Source organism: Lactuca serriola, chromosome 3, assembly GCF_051521515.1.
Source record: "Lactuca serriola cultivar US96UC23 chromosome 3, Lser_US96UC23_V15, whole genome shotgun sequence".
NCBI lineage: Eukaryota > Viridiplantae > Streptophyta > Magnoliopsida > Asterales > Asteraceae > Lactuca > Lactuca serriola.
Genome location: NC_136410.1, coordinates 191,958,272 through 191,975,073, shown reverse-complemented (window position 1 = coordinate 191,975,073; position 16,802 = coordinate 191,958,272). Strand labels below are relative to the sequence as shown.

Genomic DNA, 16,802 nt, shown 5'->3' with positions numbered 1-16,802 from the left:
TAGAATACAATTGACATAAACAACATAAATTACTAGTTAGGAGTTTACCTCTTTGTGTAGCTTGTAGAACTTGATGTATTTGGCCTTTAAGAACTTAGAACCAATAGTGTGAATGCCTCAAATAGAATCACAACACACCTAGAACAAAGGAGACATTTTAGAGAGTTTCTTGTACTCAAAATCGGTTATGTGAACTCCAAGAACACTAGTGCTGATTTTCTCTATGGAGCAACATATTTATATGTAGGATTCCAACGGTCATGGGTAAACCCTAATCCATACCCATGGGTTTATGATCCATGGTTCATGTGGCCCAACTCTTTATGTATCCTTACATAAACTTAGTCCAACATGGATCAATAGCCCAATCCATATGTTTCACTAATTACCATAATTAGTCCCCATAGTTTTAATTAGTCTCTTTTGATCACTAAATTAATTCCAAATTAAATTTTGATCAATACTAATTAAATCATATGATTTCATATCAATATATTAGAACTTATAATATATTAATAAATCATAAATAACCTTTTCTCAAAAATGCATCCTATCAAATTGTCTTGGTGATATGCAACCCAAATGAACCATGCTACTATTGGGTCAAGTACATACCAATTATAGTTATAGGCTTAGACACCAAATCCATCAGTCTCCCACTTGGATAAGTCTAATAACTATTATTGCAAGTAGGACTCCAAAATCCCAACTAGCAATCATAGCTCTTAAAAGCCGATGTCGAACTCTGACCTAGTGAATGACGCGTCCATTAGATAAGGGATAATATATTCCTCCATGCTAGATATCATATGGACTGAGACATGGATTTTAATCATTCTCTTTGTCCATCTGTTGTTTCCCAATTTCTGATTTATGACAACCGGCTAATTGAACAAATCAAAACAGTCCAAGCTTGGCCAAGCAAATAGGGGTGTCATCACTAAATCATCGAGGGGTCCACATATATCGCTTTTATCCACATGCGGTAAAAGGAAGGGATGAACTATGACCCAAATGCTTGCTTGTAATTACTCATCAAATTACACACAACAATATGTTTTATAACACCAAGTTCCTGGTGCGTTTACATACGTCAATGTGCAACCGACTCGCAACTACAACTCACATGTCTCAATTTCAAGAATATAAGATATTATCATCTCACAATCACTCGTGATAAAATCCATGAAGTGATTCAGATGAGCGTGGGTTGAATCCAATACACTATAAGAAAAAAGCCTTTTACGACGCTCATTGCGCGTCGTAAAAGGCTCAGACGACGCGCAAATGCGCGTCAAGGAAGGCCCTATCATCAAGAGAGACGACGCGCATTTACGATGCTCATTTACGACGCGCAGTTACGACGCGCGTTTACGACACGCAATGCGTATCAAGGAAGGCCCTGTCATAAAGGAAGATGACACGCATTCGCGTGTCGTAACCTTACAACGCGAGTGTTAATGACACGCAATGCGTATCAAGAAAGCCCCTGTCAAGAAAGGCCATGTCATAAATGAAGATGACACACATTTCTGCGTATCATAATTTTAAATGTTTAAAAAATATATTTTTTATAGATTTACTAATTTTCAAATTAAATTTGCATTTAATGTCTCATAATAGAAAATAAAATATCATACACATTTCATAAAATTTAATGTCATACAAAATATCATATACAAAAAATAGAATCCATTGCATAATATTTTATTACAAATTTGACATTTTTTTGTTTCCGTACTTTGACAATTTGTGCTACTGCTGATTCCGGAGCCAATCCGCGACTCCATCACTTGAAATTACAAGCCGCCCACCAGTAGAAGATAGATGAAGATCATGAATAAATAAAAGTTGTTAATAAAAAGAGGAATAAATTGAGTTTAATTACTAAACTAACCTTCACTTGTTTGACATGAGGAATTGGAATAATGAACTCCCCAACATCTCTATCTCCAATAGATCTTGAAAGGCATAACCAACCTCACCAACATTCTAAAGGACTAATATATCATAAATATAAGAACATTGGTAAGTTAAGTAAAAACGTTGGTAAGTTAAGTAAGATCCCATTTAAGTTGTAGCATATGGAAGAACAATTTGACACTAGTCAAATGTGCTATCTATGGAACTCCAGAGTAACCAATTTTCTATGATGTAACAATAAATAAACCTATTCAATTAGTGAAATAATGGATCTGTGTTAAAGGAGATTCACTTTAGCAATATTTTCAAGTTCTTTCCACAATATGATCAAGTTCCTGCGCCAACATCATACGATATCACTACTTGGACATATTAACATACTTTGACTTTCTTTTCAGTCTTTCCAAGATTTTACTTATTAAGACATAATCTTTTTTTATAAAAAATGAGAATAATATCATACGCTTGCTTGCTGAATCAGCTCCCTGCTCCAAAACTTTGAAGGATAAAAGAAAGACGTAAAGTCCCTCCTGATCCTTATCATTAAATGCAATACAAATCACAGGAAACAAGAATAAACCTGCAAAGATGCATGCACTGAAAAATCAGGGACAGATTTTATAGTTGTGAATGATAAGTAACATTTCAAGATTTGTGCTGATGAACCCATCCCTGCTCACTGTAAACAAGATTTGTGCTGATGAACCCATCCCTTCAAGCATGAGGGCAACCTGGTCAAAATAACCAAAGGCAGAGTCAGCAATATCATTATTGTATAACTAAAAAGAAAAAAATAGAATTAAGAAATAAGAACACCATTCACAAGGGGTTCTGTTTTTAACTTAAAACTAAGTCGTTTTGAGTTGTTCAAACTTCTAACTTCTAAACCTAGATTTAAGTACATAACAACACAAAAATCCACATTTTCCTATGTATATATATATATATATATATAGAGAGAGAGAGAGAGAGAGAATGTGTGTGTTTGTGAGAGAGAGAGAGAGAGAGAATACCGTGAAGAGAAAGTTGTATCCCAACTCAAGAACATTACAAGAATACTTGACTGGTCATATTGACTTTATCAGCCAGGAGGCGAATTGTATCTGAGTTGTCAGAGTTTATGTCACGGAAAGGAGGAGGGAGGTTAGGTTGTTCACCCAAATTCATGGCAAGACAGTGGGTAATAATACCATATTCTTTGTCAGACACCACGGTATGCAATGAGCCTATCTGTTTACAATACTGGATTTATGAGTTCCATCATATTATGAAAAGATATAAAAACAGAAAACTGTGACAGTGGGTTTAATTTGAAGCCCAAACCTTCACTTCCAAGGCAAAATTTGGAGCTTTGCAAAAAATGTCTCTTAAACTGCGCCTGATAAAGATATGAAAGTCACAGCCTTCACGTACCATTGGCTTCCCTACAACACCATTTACTCCCACAACCATATACTAAAGAAGAGTATCATCAAGAAATTAAGTTGCATTAACATACCTTCTGATGTCTCCCAAGCAACGCCTCCAACAAAAAGTTTTCTACCTGATGTTAACTTTAGAAAATTTAGAAGTTAACTTTCAAACTCATAACATAATGGCCATCTTTTTCATATCTTGGGCGACCACTGGAAATTAGAGAACTAGTCATGAATTCATGATAACGTAATAAAATACATACCAACACATTGAGATATGTGACAAGCATTATAGACAAGACAACAAGCATGTCTTGTAAGTCCCTAAATCAAGATAACAAAAAGGAAATTAGCCTCACCAACAATGAAAATACATCATCATTTTATCATATTAGAGGGTTTTGAATGTATTCATGACATAGCTGTTGTTCAAGATAAAGATAACTACCCTAAAACATGGCTTTTCCAGTAGAGCTGAACCAGTCCCTTCATATAAAATAGGAAAGAGAGTATTCACCACAAGAATTATGAGGATCACAACCTGCATAAGAAAGCAGGTCAATAATTCAGAAGACTTGCATATACAATTTTATCATTTTTAGGTGTGATGGGAGCATGATAAGGACATGGACATTAGATGAATTTCAATAACAGATAACAATTTTTTTTTCTAGTAGTAGCCTTTCTTTTTCTCGATGGACTTTAGTAATCAGAAAAAAGTTCATTAAATCTAAACTAAAAGTGGAATTCTCACTAAAAGGTAGATTTTTTACTTGTTGGAAAAGCACCTGATCTTATTATGAAACTTACATCTAGGGAGACGCTTTGTGTCCCATACTTGTCATCACTAGGCAGAGGTCATGACTTATTTCGTCCAATGTTTTCTTTGGCTTTTGATGTATAACCTGAATGTGATTAAAATTGGTTAAAATAAAATCTTTAAAACCAGAAAGACTAATTTTTTATAAAATAAAAGAAACTTTACCAGAAATGCTATAGCCTGCCGTATATGCTTCAGTTCATCACAAGCAGAACCTGAATACTGCAGTCCTTTTGTTTAGCCAATAAGAATAGAAAATAGTGTTTGGCATGACGGAATTGAGGAAGGAATGGAATCGTTAATTCCATTCCAATGAAAGAAAATATCACTCCAGAGTTACCTCATAAGTTGCGTTAAAACACCAGTGGTCTTGTTTAGCCAATCCCGCTTTCACATACTCACCATTGCTAAACGAACATCACTCACATCTCAAAAGTAGACTGCATTTTATAAAAAAGTAAAAAAAGCCCAAAGGCCCAGAATCATATTTTATATTCAAATCACAAAAGAATACACTCTACAAAAAATAAATATATACCTGTTAAAGAATACACTCTTCAAGATTTATGTTTAATCCTGCAACATTTGGATCTCAACCTGTAAGTTATGCTGCTATGAGTAACATTTTCGCTTAACAGAAATTTTACCTGCAACAGATGCATGCTCAGAATTTCTGTGTAGGAAATGCTTCTGGAAGTCAAGTGGGGAGTGGGGGTGGGGGTGGGGGTATGACTCAGCAGCTGTTCCAGATATTCTTAATCCAAATATTGCAACTCAACAACATTTACCTACTTCCATGATGAACAACTCAAAGAAAGAGGATACCAGACCCTTGGTATTCAATCTAGTTGGGCTGCAATGTTTTGGTGCAAGAAAATTTAGCAGGTAAGCATAAGCTTCTCCATCCTACACATGAAATCAAACTTACTATTATTAAACATGAAAAAAGCACAATGAAAAAGGGAGATTTACCTTGAGATCAGATGAGAAATATTTAACACTTATAAAATTTATCTGTAAGAAATTGACCAAATAAAATTCATTAACTTTTTACCTGTTTGAGTTGAAGTTCAGTCATGTTAAAGGAGAAAAGGTTATGATATGCTTCTCATTAAAACTTAAGCGACTCACCTTCCACTTTCGTATTGCAGGCCTTCATTTTGTTTTTGACTACCTCCTAGTGTATCATGAAAAGAAGTTATAATAATCACTACAATTTCAAGAAAACATGGCATATAAGAGAGTATATAACCCATGTCCTTGTCTACCAGGTCTTAAAAAAACATAGGAAGAAAAACAATAAAAAAAGATGACCATCACTCCATTAAATCATAAAAAAATATTAGAAAAAAACTAGTTATACTTAAATACATCACATATTAGAGAATATAACATTAGTTTGACTGGTTGGTTCTTGATTATAAGAAGTTCTTCTTGTAGCCTAGTTGGATATACTAATAATTGGATACTTGTTGCCTGCACTTGAAAGGTAGCTTCCCAAACAACAACAACTTGTTCAGAGAATGAAACTAAAAGCAATGGTAACACAGAGACAATGGTATCATATTCTATCCATTAACCAACCACTTCCCTTGTCACTATTAGTGAGGTACATTATGTTTACACTTTCTTGTATAGATGAGAAGTTAAAAGGACTTGCAAGAAATTCAGCTCCCCCTTCACCACCTACGTTACTTCCATATAAACTACCAAGAAAATACTCATAATTTGAAAATTTGACAAAAACAAAGAAAAAGGAAATATGAAACTTGTTTATGTGAAAAAAATGTACTCATTTTAACTTAGAAGGTGTGCCCGTAGGTAGGACATTTATTTTCCCAAATTCCTTGAAGGATCTAAAGTTCTAAACCAATACCTGTAAGCTGAAATGGTGAAATCAAGTTTTTTTTTCAGAGATGAGAAGTAGATGCTGGAAAAAAATGGAGGCATAAAGGAGAAATCGAAAATACCAGGTGAAATCGTAGATGCAGGAAAAACTCATAAGCCGTTTTGCTTGATTGAGAAGATGAAGTCGATAGATGAATGAGAAATTACGTTTCCTCTTATTTGTTTAACGGCTGAAGAAATAGGGCAAGGTAGAAGCATCCTTTTCATACCTTAGTGCAATTAGACCTAGGGCTTGCAAACCTGAGGAGTCTTAGTAGATGGAGTAGGGTGGAGGGGAGGTGGACCAGTGAGCCTGAGGAGTTGATACTGATGTAACGATGGTGATAGATAACTTTTCGTTCTTATGTGATGAGTATGAGAGTGATTAATAAACAGGTGTGTAGTACCCGATGCCGTAGCCTGAGGAGTTGCAACACCAGTATGATGGAGGAGTCTTAGTTGCCGAACGACGCTGCAATCGAGAGTGAAGCAACTGGGTTGTAAGGTCTCCGATCAAAAAAGCCCTAGTTTTACCTATAACCATCGTGGTGTCTTCCTTCTTCTAAGCCACCCTCGCTGTCTTCTTCCTTCCCTTAAGCCACCATCTGGAACCTAAGAGAGAGAGAGAGAGAGAGAGAGAGAGAGATGGAGATAGATCTTTGAAAAAAGCCCTAGTCTTAATTTTGTGCTTTGGGACTCATACACGCGCTTCTCCTTTCTCCTTTCGTCAAATCGGTCCCGCACCAGAGGTGCTTCCCCTTTCTCGATTGATTGCCATCATCGAGCCACCATGGCTGCTTGCGTTCCCATCTTCCTTGCTCGATAGATGAACCACGACCGCCAGACCAAAACTCCCGCTACCTTCGTCATTCTAATTCCCCTTTTTCGATTTATCTGTAGGGAATAAGAAACAAACGATAATCAAGATTTGCATTCTTAATATTGAGACTTGAGAGTATAATACTGAATTAGGGCTTTTTCTTATAATTTCAACATCGAGTGGGAGATATGGTGGTTCCAGTGGGTAGAAGTAAATGAGCCTTGATCGATGTCAACGAACGGGGAAGAATCGGAGGCGGCGGTCAGAGTGCAAGGGAAAGAATCAAGCAACACTCGATGTAGGGAGGCGGAAGAAGATTGGAGAAGATTTTTGTGGTCAAAGAACACACCCAGAGCTAAAGAAGGGAAACAAGGAAGGAAGGCAGGTTTTCTAATTTTTTTTTTTATTTCCTTTTTCCCACTGCTAGTTGCTAAAGAGTGCGTTTGTAAAATTATAAAGCGACATTTCTAGATGACACGCCTTTAACATAAGCACCCTCTGTGTTTTTTTTGTGAGACACTAATTCTAGGGCACGCAAGAATGCGCATCCAAAATTCTTTAAATTTCTAAAGATCTGACATTATTTTAAGGGCACGCCCTTTTGCGTATCATTAATCAGTGCGTGTCGTAAAAAGCGTGTCATTAAAGGTCTGTTTTATTGTAGTGATACTCGGATTTTATTCCAGGAGTACTCATGAACACTGCAACTATGTCTAAAACACCTAGACAAACTACAAACCCATTCATGACAGTCTTCCCTGAATACATACTTCCAAAGTATGATCGACTGTGGATGGTTTGAATAACCTAGTTAGTTGAGAAATCAAAACATGCAAAGTGAAACACAAGAACAATACTAATCCTATATGGCCTCAAAAATTTGGAGTTTTATATTGGTTACTCATTATTCATTGTATAATGTTTCGACTTATCAACTTAATACTTGAATTAAAACAATATCTATGCCATGCTCCAAGCATGCACACTATATTTGTCTATGGTCCTGACTTTGTGAAATACATCAATTGAAAAACACTTCATTGATGCTTGTTTCACAATTCCATATCTTTATTGCAAGTGTAAGAATTCTAAATTCTCGTCACTGCTAAATAGTGTTAGATTCTAAACTATCACGCAATGATTCTTTTGTAATGTCTAGGTACCAAAAGTCATAGAGACTTGACGAATTATATTACAAAATATTCTTTTGGAGATTGTTACAAGACAATTCCATGGAAATGAAGTCTCAAATTTAAAGTACGTTCCTTTGAACATCCTTATTGCATAAAATTTTCTAACTTTCTCATCTATTCTTCAACTCCCAATATGGAAACATTCCATATTTTCCATATGACAACTCATTATTAATAGACTCATGTCTATTCATAATAATGTCAATATGGTTCGTCCATTACTATACTTCTAACCATCCTTAAGCGACCAATCCTTGGCGAACCTTAGATTATCCTTAACAATTTTTTAACCACTTTAGTCATATCCGGTTCAATTCCTTTTTCCCTCTAAATGCCCTAGGCATTTGCAAAATTAGAACATGAGAATATTATAGCATATGCAATCGATCCTATACCCGAAGCATATGGGACACAATGCATAATGTCTAACATAAAGACATGATACTTGATCATTCTTTTGCTACTATATTTATATTTGCCATGTTCTCATAATTTTGATTATGAAGAGGGATGTTGTAATCATAATCAAATTTTGAGAACGGAATTAACCTTTCCATATACAGAATTTCCTTATGTTGAACCATTCCAACATAACATTCATATATATATATATATATATATATATATATATATATATATATATATATATATATATATGACTAAATTTGATAAAATCTCAATCTAAGCTTTTAGATTTGAAATGAAGTATAAATTCTTTTCCCTTAATTATAGCAAAATAAAATTTTCAAAACCTGCAACTTTGCGAATAGAAACTTTTGTTTTCTATAATTAACTTTGCTAACTTGCAACACTTACCATAATAATTATGCTCCCACTAGCATAGTAATTATTAAGTTTATTAGCATAACAATTATGCTCCCACTAGCTTTAACATGTACTCAGAAATTAGCTGGACTTCAAGAAATCAATACTTATTGACTTTCATTACCAAAGTTCAGATTTCTGATACGAGAAGCTTCGATAAGACTTTATATTGCCTTCTCAAAACTATACACCTTTCTTAGATAGCTCATATGTGTGTCTAAGCAATTTTACAGTAATGAGTCTCAAATGTTTAGACCCTTTGCCATTTCTCACAATTCAAATTATGAATAGGGATGCCGTAATCATAATTAAATTGGAAAATGCAAATATCACAATTGCTAACTATTAAAATCTACTTAGTGAAAGTGTTTCCTCACAATCATTTTCATGAATTGGAGAGAAACCTTATGGCACTTAGATTTTATGGTGTATCTGTTCGTTTCCATGTGAATTTTTCATAACCATAATCACAAGACAAGGTTAGTGAAAAATCCAAACTCATATGGACTGAAATTGTTCAATCTTAATTTCTTGCCACCTGGCAGCACAAGGGCCTACTATTGCTTCCAAGTTATTGCCATATGCAAACAATTGAGAACTCATAGAACTCACATGCATATTCAACTTTAACTGGAATGGGCACAAAAACAAGAATATGTCAACACGATAGGTTACAAACCTCAAGTCGTGTGCTAGTGTTTAACAATAGGTTTACTCTTGATTAGTTCTTGAAACCTTCAAGATCTTTAAGATTCCCACTGACCTCTTGACATATAAGATTCACTTTGTCAAGGAACATTACTTGACAAACAAATATTCAAGACTTAGTTGGGTTTCTTAGCAAGAAAAACACTTCACACAATTGGCCTTAGTTGGTCTTTGTTTTATCCAAAACATCACAACTTACCAATTTCAAATGTACAAGATTAGAAAACATTTTACTCTACATTTGATAAGTGTTATAAACCTTTCTTAAGATTATGTCACTCAAGGCTCAATCTTAGAGTAATACTCTAAGGCTTGATTTGGAACAAAGTATGATACACCTTTTTGATTTAACCATTCCAACAATTCACGATTCCTCTTCTTAGCCATAGAAATGCACTAAGATGACCTTAGAGGATCAATTGTGATATGGTTTTCATAATCATTAACGTAATGACCCAAATTTTCAAGCAAAATTTTCATTAAATTAAAAAACACATTTGCATAAAACCATGAGATCCTACATTTTGTTTTCAAAACATCATTCATGTAACACCCCGAGATTTAGGTGCATTTCTTTCACCCTTATTCTTTGTCAATTGGTCCTGATTAGTCCTTGAGTGGAGGGAATATAGCAAGTGAGTACGCTGGGCGTAACAGAGGGGTACGTTGCGCGTACTCATGCGCTTAATTTGGACGCAGAGTCGCCAAGGTACGCTGGGCGTACCCAGAGTTACGCCGGGCGTACCCGGCCCAGGTGCAAAAACCCTAATCCGTCTTGTGCACTATTTAAAGGGTGCTAAGGCTCATTTCTCAGCCTCCATATCAGTGAGTGAAACCCTAAGAGAGAGCCTCCCATCGTCCTTAGTGTGTGAGAGTGTTGTTGGAGCTAATTGTGCTTTGGTGACTTAGTGAAGAAGAAGGAAAGGACCTCATCGAAGCTAAAGCTTGAGGTGCCATTTTGGATCTGAGATCTACAGAGAAAAGGGCTACACTTAGAGGTATAAAGTTCAAAACTTTCCTCTTCTTTTGGTTGTTGTTGCATGTGCCATTTCTAGGGCTAAAAACCCCAAAGGTGGAGACTTTATGAGTGTAAAGTGCTCCATGGTCCGAGATCTGTCCCTTTTCAGTGGTATTAGTGATTTAGAACCATAAAGTTTCCATCTTGGATGTTAGTTTGAGGTCATGCTTGTGTAATAAGCCTTTTAGTTTAAAGGATGGAACATTATGGGAGTTGGTGGCTTGTTCAGCCATGCAAAGGCTTAAAGTCATCAAATTTATGGATTAAGAGGCTTAGATGTGGTCAGATCTAGAAATTGGACGTGGGTCTTAACTGTTTAAGACCTTAAGAGCTAAGGGGCTGAAGCTGGGGAGTACGTCGGGCGTAATCCCAGTACGCGCCGCGTACTGGGTGGCGTTCCCCGATTCTAAGATGCAGCCGGGTACGCGCAGCGTAACCTGGAAAGTTGACTTTTAGGGTATGGTCTACTATGGGGCCTTCTGAGCTATGAGAGGGGTAAAATGGTCTTTTACCCTTCTGAGAGTGTCATAAGAGGACATAGTCTAGCCTTTGAGAGTTATATTAAATAGAGTATTTATTTCATATGATTAGGCGGAGGCTAGGCCAGCGTTTACCGAGTCAGAGATTTACCGAGATACCAGAGATGAGTCTTCTCACTATACTTTACCCGGTGTAGTAACAAAGTTATGTGACAGAGTACTATAGAGTTATATGCCATTGTATTTGCATGTTATTTATATTGTGTGATTTATTGTGATATGTGATATGCATGATTCAGAGTTACAGAGTTAGGACTTTCGGGTCCCTAGAGTTAGGGCCAGAGGGCCCACAGAGAGTTGGGGCTGGAGGGCCCCACTGAGACACATTGACCAGAGGGTCGACAGAGTTACAGCCTCGAGTGGCTATTATGTGTCAGAGTGGTATTTTGGGGAACTTAGTAAGCTTATGCTTACAGTGTTACGTGTTATGTGTTTCAGGTACCAGTGATGACCGCGGGAAGGCGCCGGCTTGATTCGTACACACACATGGGATTTTATGTATTTTGATCTTGGGAGATATTTTGTGAAACAAAGACTTGATAATATAACATTTTATGAATGAATGAGTTTGTAAAAATGTGTTTGAAAATGCGAAAAATTGTTTTAATTTTTTACGGTGTTACAAGTTGGTATCAGAGCCTTGGTTTGAGGGATTCGGGTGCACCTTCGGGTGTATCTGAGCTCAAACCAAGGATTTGAGGAAATTTTGATAATAAAATAAGTTTTCAAAAGAAGAACTTACAGGACAAACAGAGCAGAGTCGTGTGTACGAACAACCAGCGCCCGAACGGTGATTTCCCAAAATACCATTACTATAAGTGTTATAAGATATGATGTGATACGCTATATGATGAGCTATGCTATGCATGCTAGAGTAGACTAGGTATTCTTATTAGGACTAGAGTGGCCTGATATGTGATGACTGAGTCTAGGAGTCTTGCTGCTAGGAATACTCAGAGTGTTTAGGTAGCAGCGAGGAGGTTATGAGAGATTTGCTAGTGAGTATCATATGATTAGAGAGAGTAGAGTACTTGGGATTTGGGACTCTGGGAGGAGGACTTGGGGTGAATGCTGATGTGGTGTGGACGGTAGTATTGGGCCTGTACTACTAAAGACATCGGGACAGTACACAGTCCAAGTAAGAATCCTTGGAGTACCAAGGGACAAGTAGGGTGGAGTATTCGAGTGTGAGCATACTCGAGCGAGTCCCTGATATTTATTCTTGGGTTGTATTTCAGAGAGAGGGAGATCATGGTTGGGACACGCCACACACCAGGGACCAGCGGTACGAGTGATGGGGAGATCCGTAGGTTCATCCATGAGGAGGTGGCTGCGGCCATCAGGGCAGAGATACCAGAGATGTTTGGGTCTATCAAGACCATGCTGATAGAGACATTTGATGAGAAGTATGCTGCTCTTTCTGAGGCTGCTGTTGCTGCGGCCACTACAGCTATAGCTGCGACTAGGCCACAGGGTGGTGATGCGTTGTTGTTCCGAGAGTTCAGCAACACAAAACCAACGGAGTTTGACGGGACCCAGGACCCGATTGCGGCGATGAGATGGATTTCATACATAGAGGGGTGTTTCTTTACTTGCTCATCTCCAGAGCATTTGAGAGTCCGGTTCGCACTGAACCAGCTTCGCTTGGGAGCAAATGAATGGTGGAAGTTTGTGACGGTGCACCATACGCCTGCTGAGCTTGTTGTAGTGACCTGGGAGAGGTTCACCGCTATGTTCTGAGATGAGTACATTCCCCAGGTGGAGAGGGAGCGTTTGGCCCAGGAGTTTCTGACCCTTAAGCAGGGTACTGAGTCTGTTACAGTGATTACGAGGATGTTCCATGAGCGGGCGATGTTCTGCCCAGAGCATGTGTCCTCCGAGCAGGCACGTATGAGCCGATATTTGAGCATTTTGAGGAGGGATATACGAGAGTTCATGGCGAACTCGACGTACCGGACATTTTCCGAGCTTCAGGAAAATTCCAGGAAGAGGGAGATAGAGCTGGAGACCCAGGCTAGGGAGGAGGCTGAGTCTCAGGGGAGGGATCGGCGACTGGTGCAGTCTCAGCCGGTAGCTAAGCGGGCCAAGCCCGCTGATTCGAGATCAGGGAGTCAGAGGGACTGCACTTGTGGCAAGTGTGGCAAGAGCCACGATGGGGTGTGCAGAGCCGGGTCTTGCTACAAATGTGGCAAGGAGGGGCATATGGCCAAGGATTGCCCCAAGGGGTTTGCAGTATGTTTTCACTGCAACCAGACCGGACATCGAAAGGCAAAGTGTCCGCAGCTGCGGGGATTAGCACAGGGAGCATCTCAGGTATCTGCCCCTGCTGCTATCAGAGCTACTGAGAGCCGGCCAGTGAAGGCCGAGGCACCGAAGGCACGAGGGAGAGCCTTTCAGTTGACCACGGAAGAGGTCCGTGCAGCGCCCGATGTCGTGGCTGGTACATATTCTTTCGTGTATTGATGTTGAGATATTGTGCTTATATTATGTTATGCATAGGTACTTTTCTTGTGAGTTCTGTACCTGCCTTGGTGTTATTTGACTCGGGTCAGAGTCGGTCTTTTGTATTTTTGGCTTTTAGTTAGCACATCAGTGTTAGTCGTGAGGCGTTGAGTCGACCTCTGAGAGTTTCCATAGCTGATGAGAGGGTGGTATATGCCACAAAGGTGATCCGAGGGTGTGTACTCGAGATTTTCGGTGTTGAGTTCCCGATTGATTTAGTTCCTATTGCGATGGGAGATGTCTGTGTCATCGTGGGCATGGACTGGTTGAGCAGATTCGAAGCGGTTATCGACTGCGAGCGACAGCTGGTGACCATACGAGACCCTAGTGGGGGAGTTCTTACAGTGTACAGCGAGGGTACACGTTCTGGGTCAGCATTTTGTTCGGTCTCTAGAGCGAGACAGTGTCAACAGAAGGGTTGTAAGGGCTTTGTAGCATATGTGATGGATACGCGGGTTGATTCAGAGAGACCGCGGTCAGTTGATGAGATTCCGATAGTGCGTGAGTTCCCGGACGTATTTCCAGAGGAGTTCTCGGTCGTGCCTCCCATGAGGCAAGTGGAGTTCAGTATCGATTTGGTTCCGGGGGCCGTGCCTATCGCCAAGGTGCCCTATCGCCTTGCACCTCCAGAGATGCAGGAGTTATCCTCGCAGCTTTAAGAGTTGCTGGGAAAGGGGTTTATTCGGCCGAGCAACTCGCCGTGAGGAGTGCCTATCCTTTTTGTCAAGAAAAAGGATGGTTCACACCGGATGTGCATTGATTACTGGGAGTTGAACAAGCTGACGATCAAGAACCGTTACCCATTGCCGAGGATCGACGATTTGTTCGATTAGTTGTAGGGAGCATCTTGGTTCTCCAAGATCGATTTGAGGTCTGGGTATCATCAGGTAAGGGTGCGAGATGAGGACATCCAGAAGACAGCGTTCAGGACTCGTTATGGGCATTACGAGTTTGTGGTGATGCCTTTCGGACTCACCAATGCCCCGGTAGTGTTCATGGACCTCATGAACAAAGTGTGCAGGCCGATGTTGGATCGCTCGGTGATCGTATTCATCGATGACATTTCGGTGTATTCGAGATCTAGAGAGCAGCACGAGGAGCATTTGAAGGAGATCCTCGGAGATCTGAGATCGGAGAGGGTTTATGCCAAATTCTCCAAGTGTGATTTCTGGTTGCGAGAGGTCCAGTTCCTAGGGCACCTCGTTAACCAGAAAGGGATATTGGTTAACCCGGCCAAAGTTGAGGCAGTGATGAGTTGGGAGGTGCCGAGGTCACCCACCGAGATCAGGAGTTTCTTGGGGCTGGCAGGCTATTACCGGAGATTTATCAGGGATTTCTCCAAGATTGTCGTGCCACTCACCAGGTTGACCCGGAAGGGTGTTGCTTTTTCTTGGGGCCCAGAGCAGTAGGCCTCCTTCGAGACACTTCGCCAGAGACTATGCGAAGCCCCGGTGTTAGCCTTTCCGGAGGGAATGGAGGGCTTTATGGTGTATTGTGACGCGTCGATATCGGGGTTGGGAGCGGTGCTGATGCAGAGAGGGCATGTGATAGCATACGCATCGAGGCAGCTGAAGCCTCATGAGACGAGGTAGCCCACCCACGATCTAGAGTTGGGGGCAGTGGTATTCGCCCTCAAGATCTGGCGTCACTATCTGTATGGGGTTCAGTGTACCAATACACGGACCATAAGAGGTTGAAGTACTTGATGGATCAGCCCAACCTGAATATGCGCCAGAGGAGATGGTTGGATGTGGTAAAGGATTATGATTGCGAGATCATGTACCACCCGGGTAAGGCTAATGTGGTAGCCGATGCACTGAGCCGAAGGGCGGAGAGCGCCCCGATGAGAGATGTTTGTTTGAGATTGACAGTGATGACTCCAGTGTTGGACACCATTCGTGGGGCCCAGTCTGAGGCCGTGAGATCAGAAAACCAGAATAGAGAGTGAGTTGTTGGGTTGGTATCGGAGTTCGTTACCGATAGTCGGGGGCTTATGACATTTCAGGGTCGTATCTGGGTACCGTTTGTGGGCGGGACACGTACCATTTTGATGGAAGAGGCTCATCGATCGAAGTTCTTGATCCATCCTGGGGCCACTAAGATGTATTTGGACCTGAAAAGAGAGTATTGGTGGCCCTGTATGAAGAGGGATGTCGCGTGGTTTGTTGAGAGGTGCTTAACCTGTCGTAAGGTTAAGGCCGAGCACCAGAGACCGCATGGTAAGTTGCAGCCGTTGGAGGTTCCCGAGTGGAAGTGGGAACAAATTACCATGGATTTTATCACCAAATTGCCAAGGACTACTAGGGGAGTCGATGCAATTTGGGTGATTGTGGACAGGTTAACGAAGAGCGCCCACTTCCTTTGTAACATCCCCCTCTGGCACGTATCACAATATTGTCCGCTTTGGGTCAATCGACATGAGGACTTCCCAGGGGGTCACCCATCCTGGTACTACTCCCGCCCAAGCACGCTTAACTGCAGAGTTCTTATGGGATCTGCTGCCCTCACGGCTTTAAAACGCGTTGTGATAGGGAAGGTATCCACACCCCTTATAAGGAATGCTTAGTTCTCCTTCCCAACCGATGTGGGATCAGATCTAACCCACTTTCACCCCACATTATAGGGTTCGACGTCTTCGTCGAACACATTGACCCGTTCCCTAGCTCTGATACCATTTGTAACATCCCCCTCTGGCATGTATCACAATATTGTCCGCTTTGGGCCACTCGGCACGAGGACTTCCCAGGGGGTCACCCATCCTGGTACTACTCCCGCCCAAGCACGCTTAACTGCAGCAGATCCCATAAGAACTCTGCAGTTAAGCGTGCTTGGGCGGGAGTAGTACCAGGATGGGTGACCCCCTGGGAAGTCCTCGTGCCGAGTGGCCCAAAGCGGACAATATTGTGATACGTGCCAGAGGGGGTGTTACATCCTTGCTATCAGTGAGAGCTCTTCCGCTGAGAGATTGGCAGAGTTGTACGTGAAAGAGGTGGTATCGCGACATAGAGTACCGATCTCGATTGTCTCATATTGAGATGTGCGTTTCACTTCCAGATTCTGGAAGAAATTTCATGAGGAATTAGGTACGAGGCTGCATTTTAGTACCGCATACCACCCACAGACTGACGGGCAGAGCGAGCGGACGATTCAGA

The 16,802-nt window shown here is 40.5% G+C and overlaps 1 pseudogene; it reads left to right on the top strand.

Annotated features, from left to right (window-relative positions):
• Window positions 1-16,415: 16,415 nt before the first annotated feature.
• On the top strand, window positions 16,416-16,536 carry LOC145096541 (5S ribosomal RNA; annotated as a pseudogene).
• Window positions 16,537-16,802: the final 266 nt, after the last annotated feature.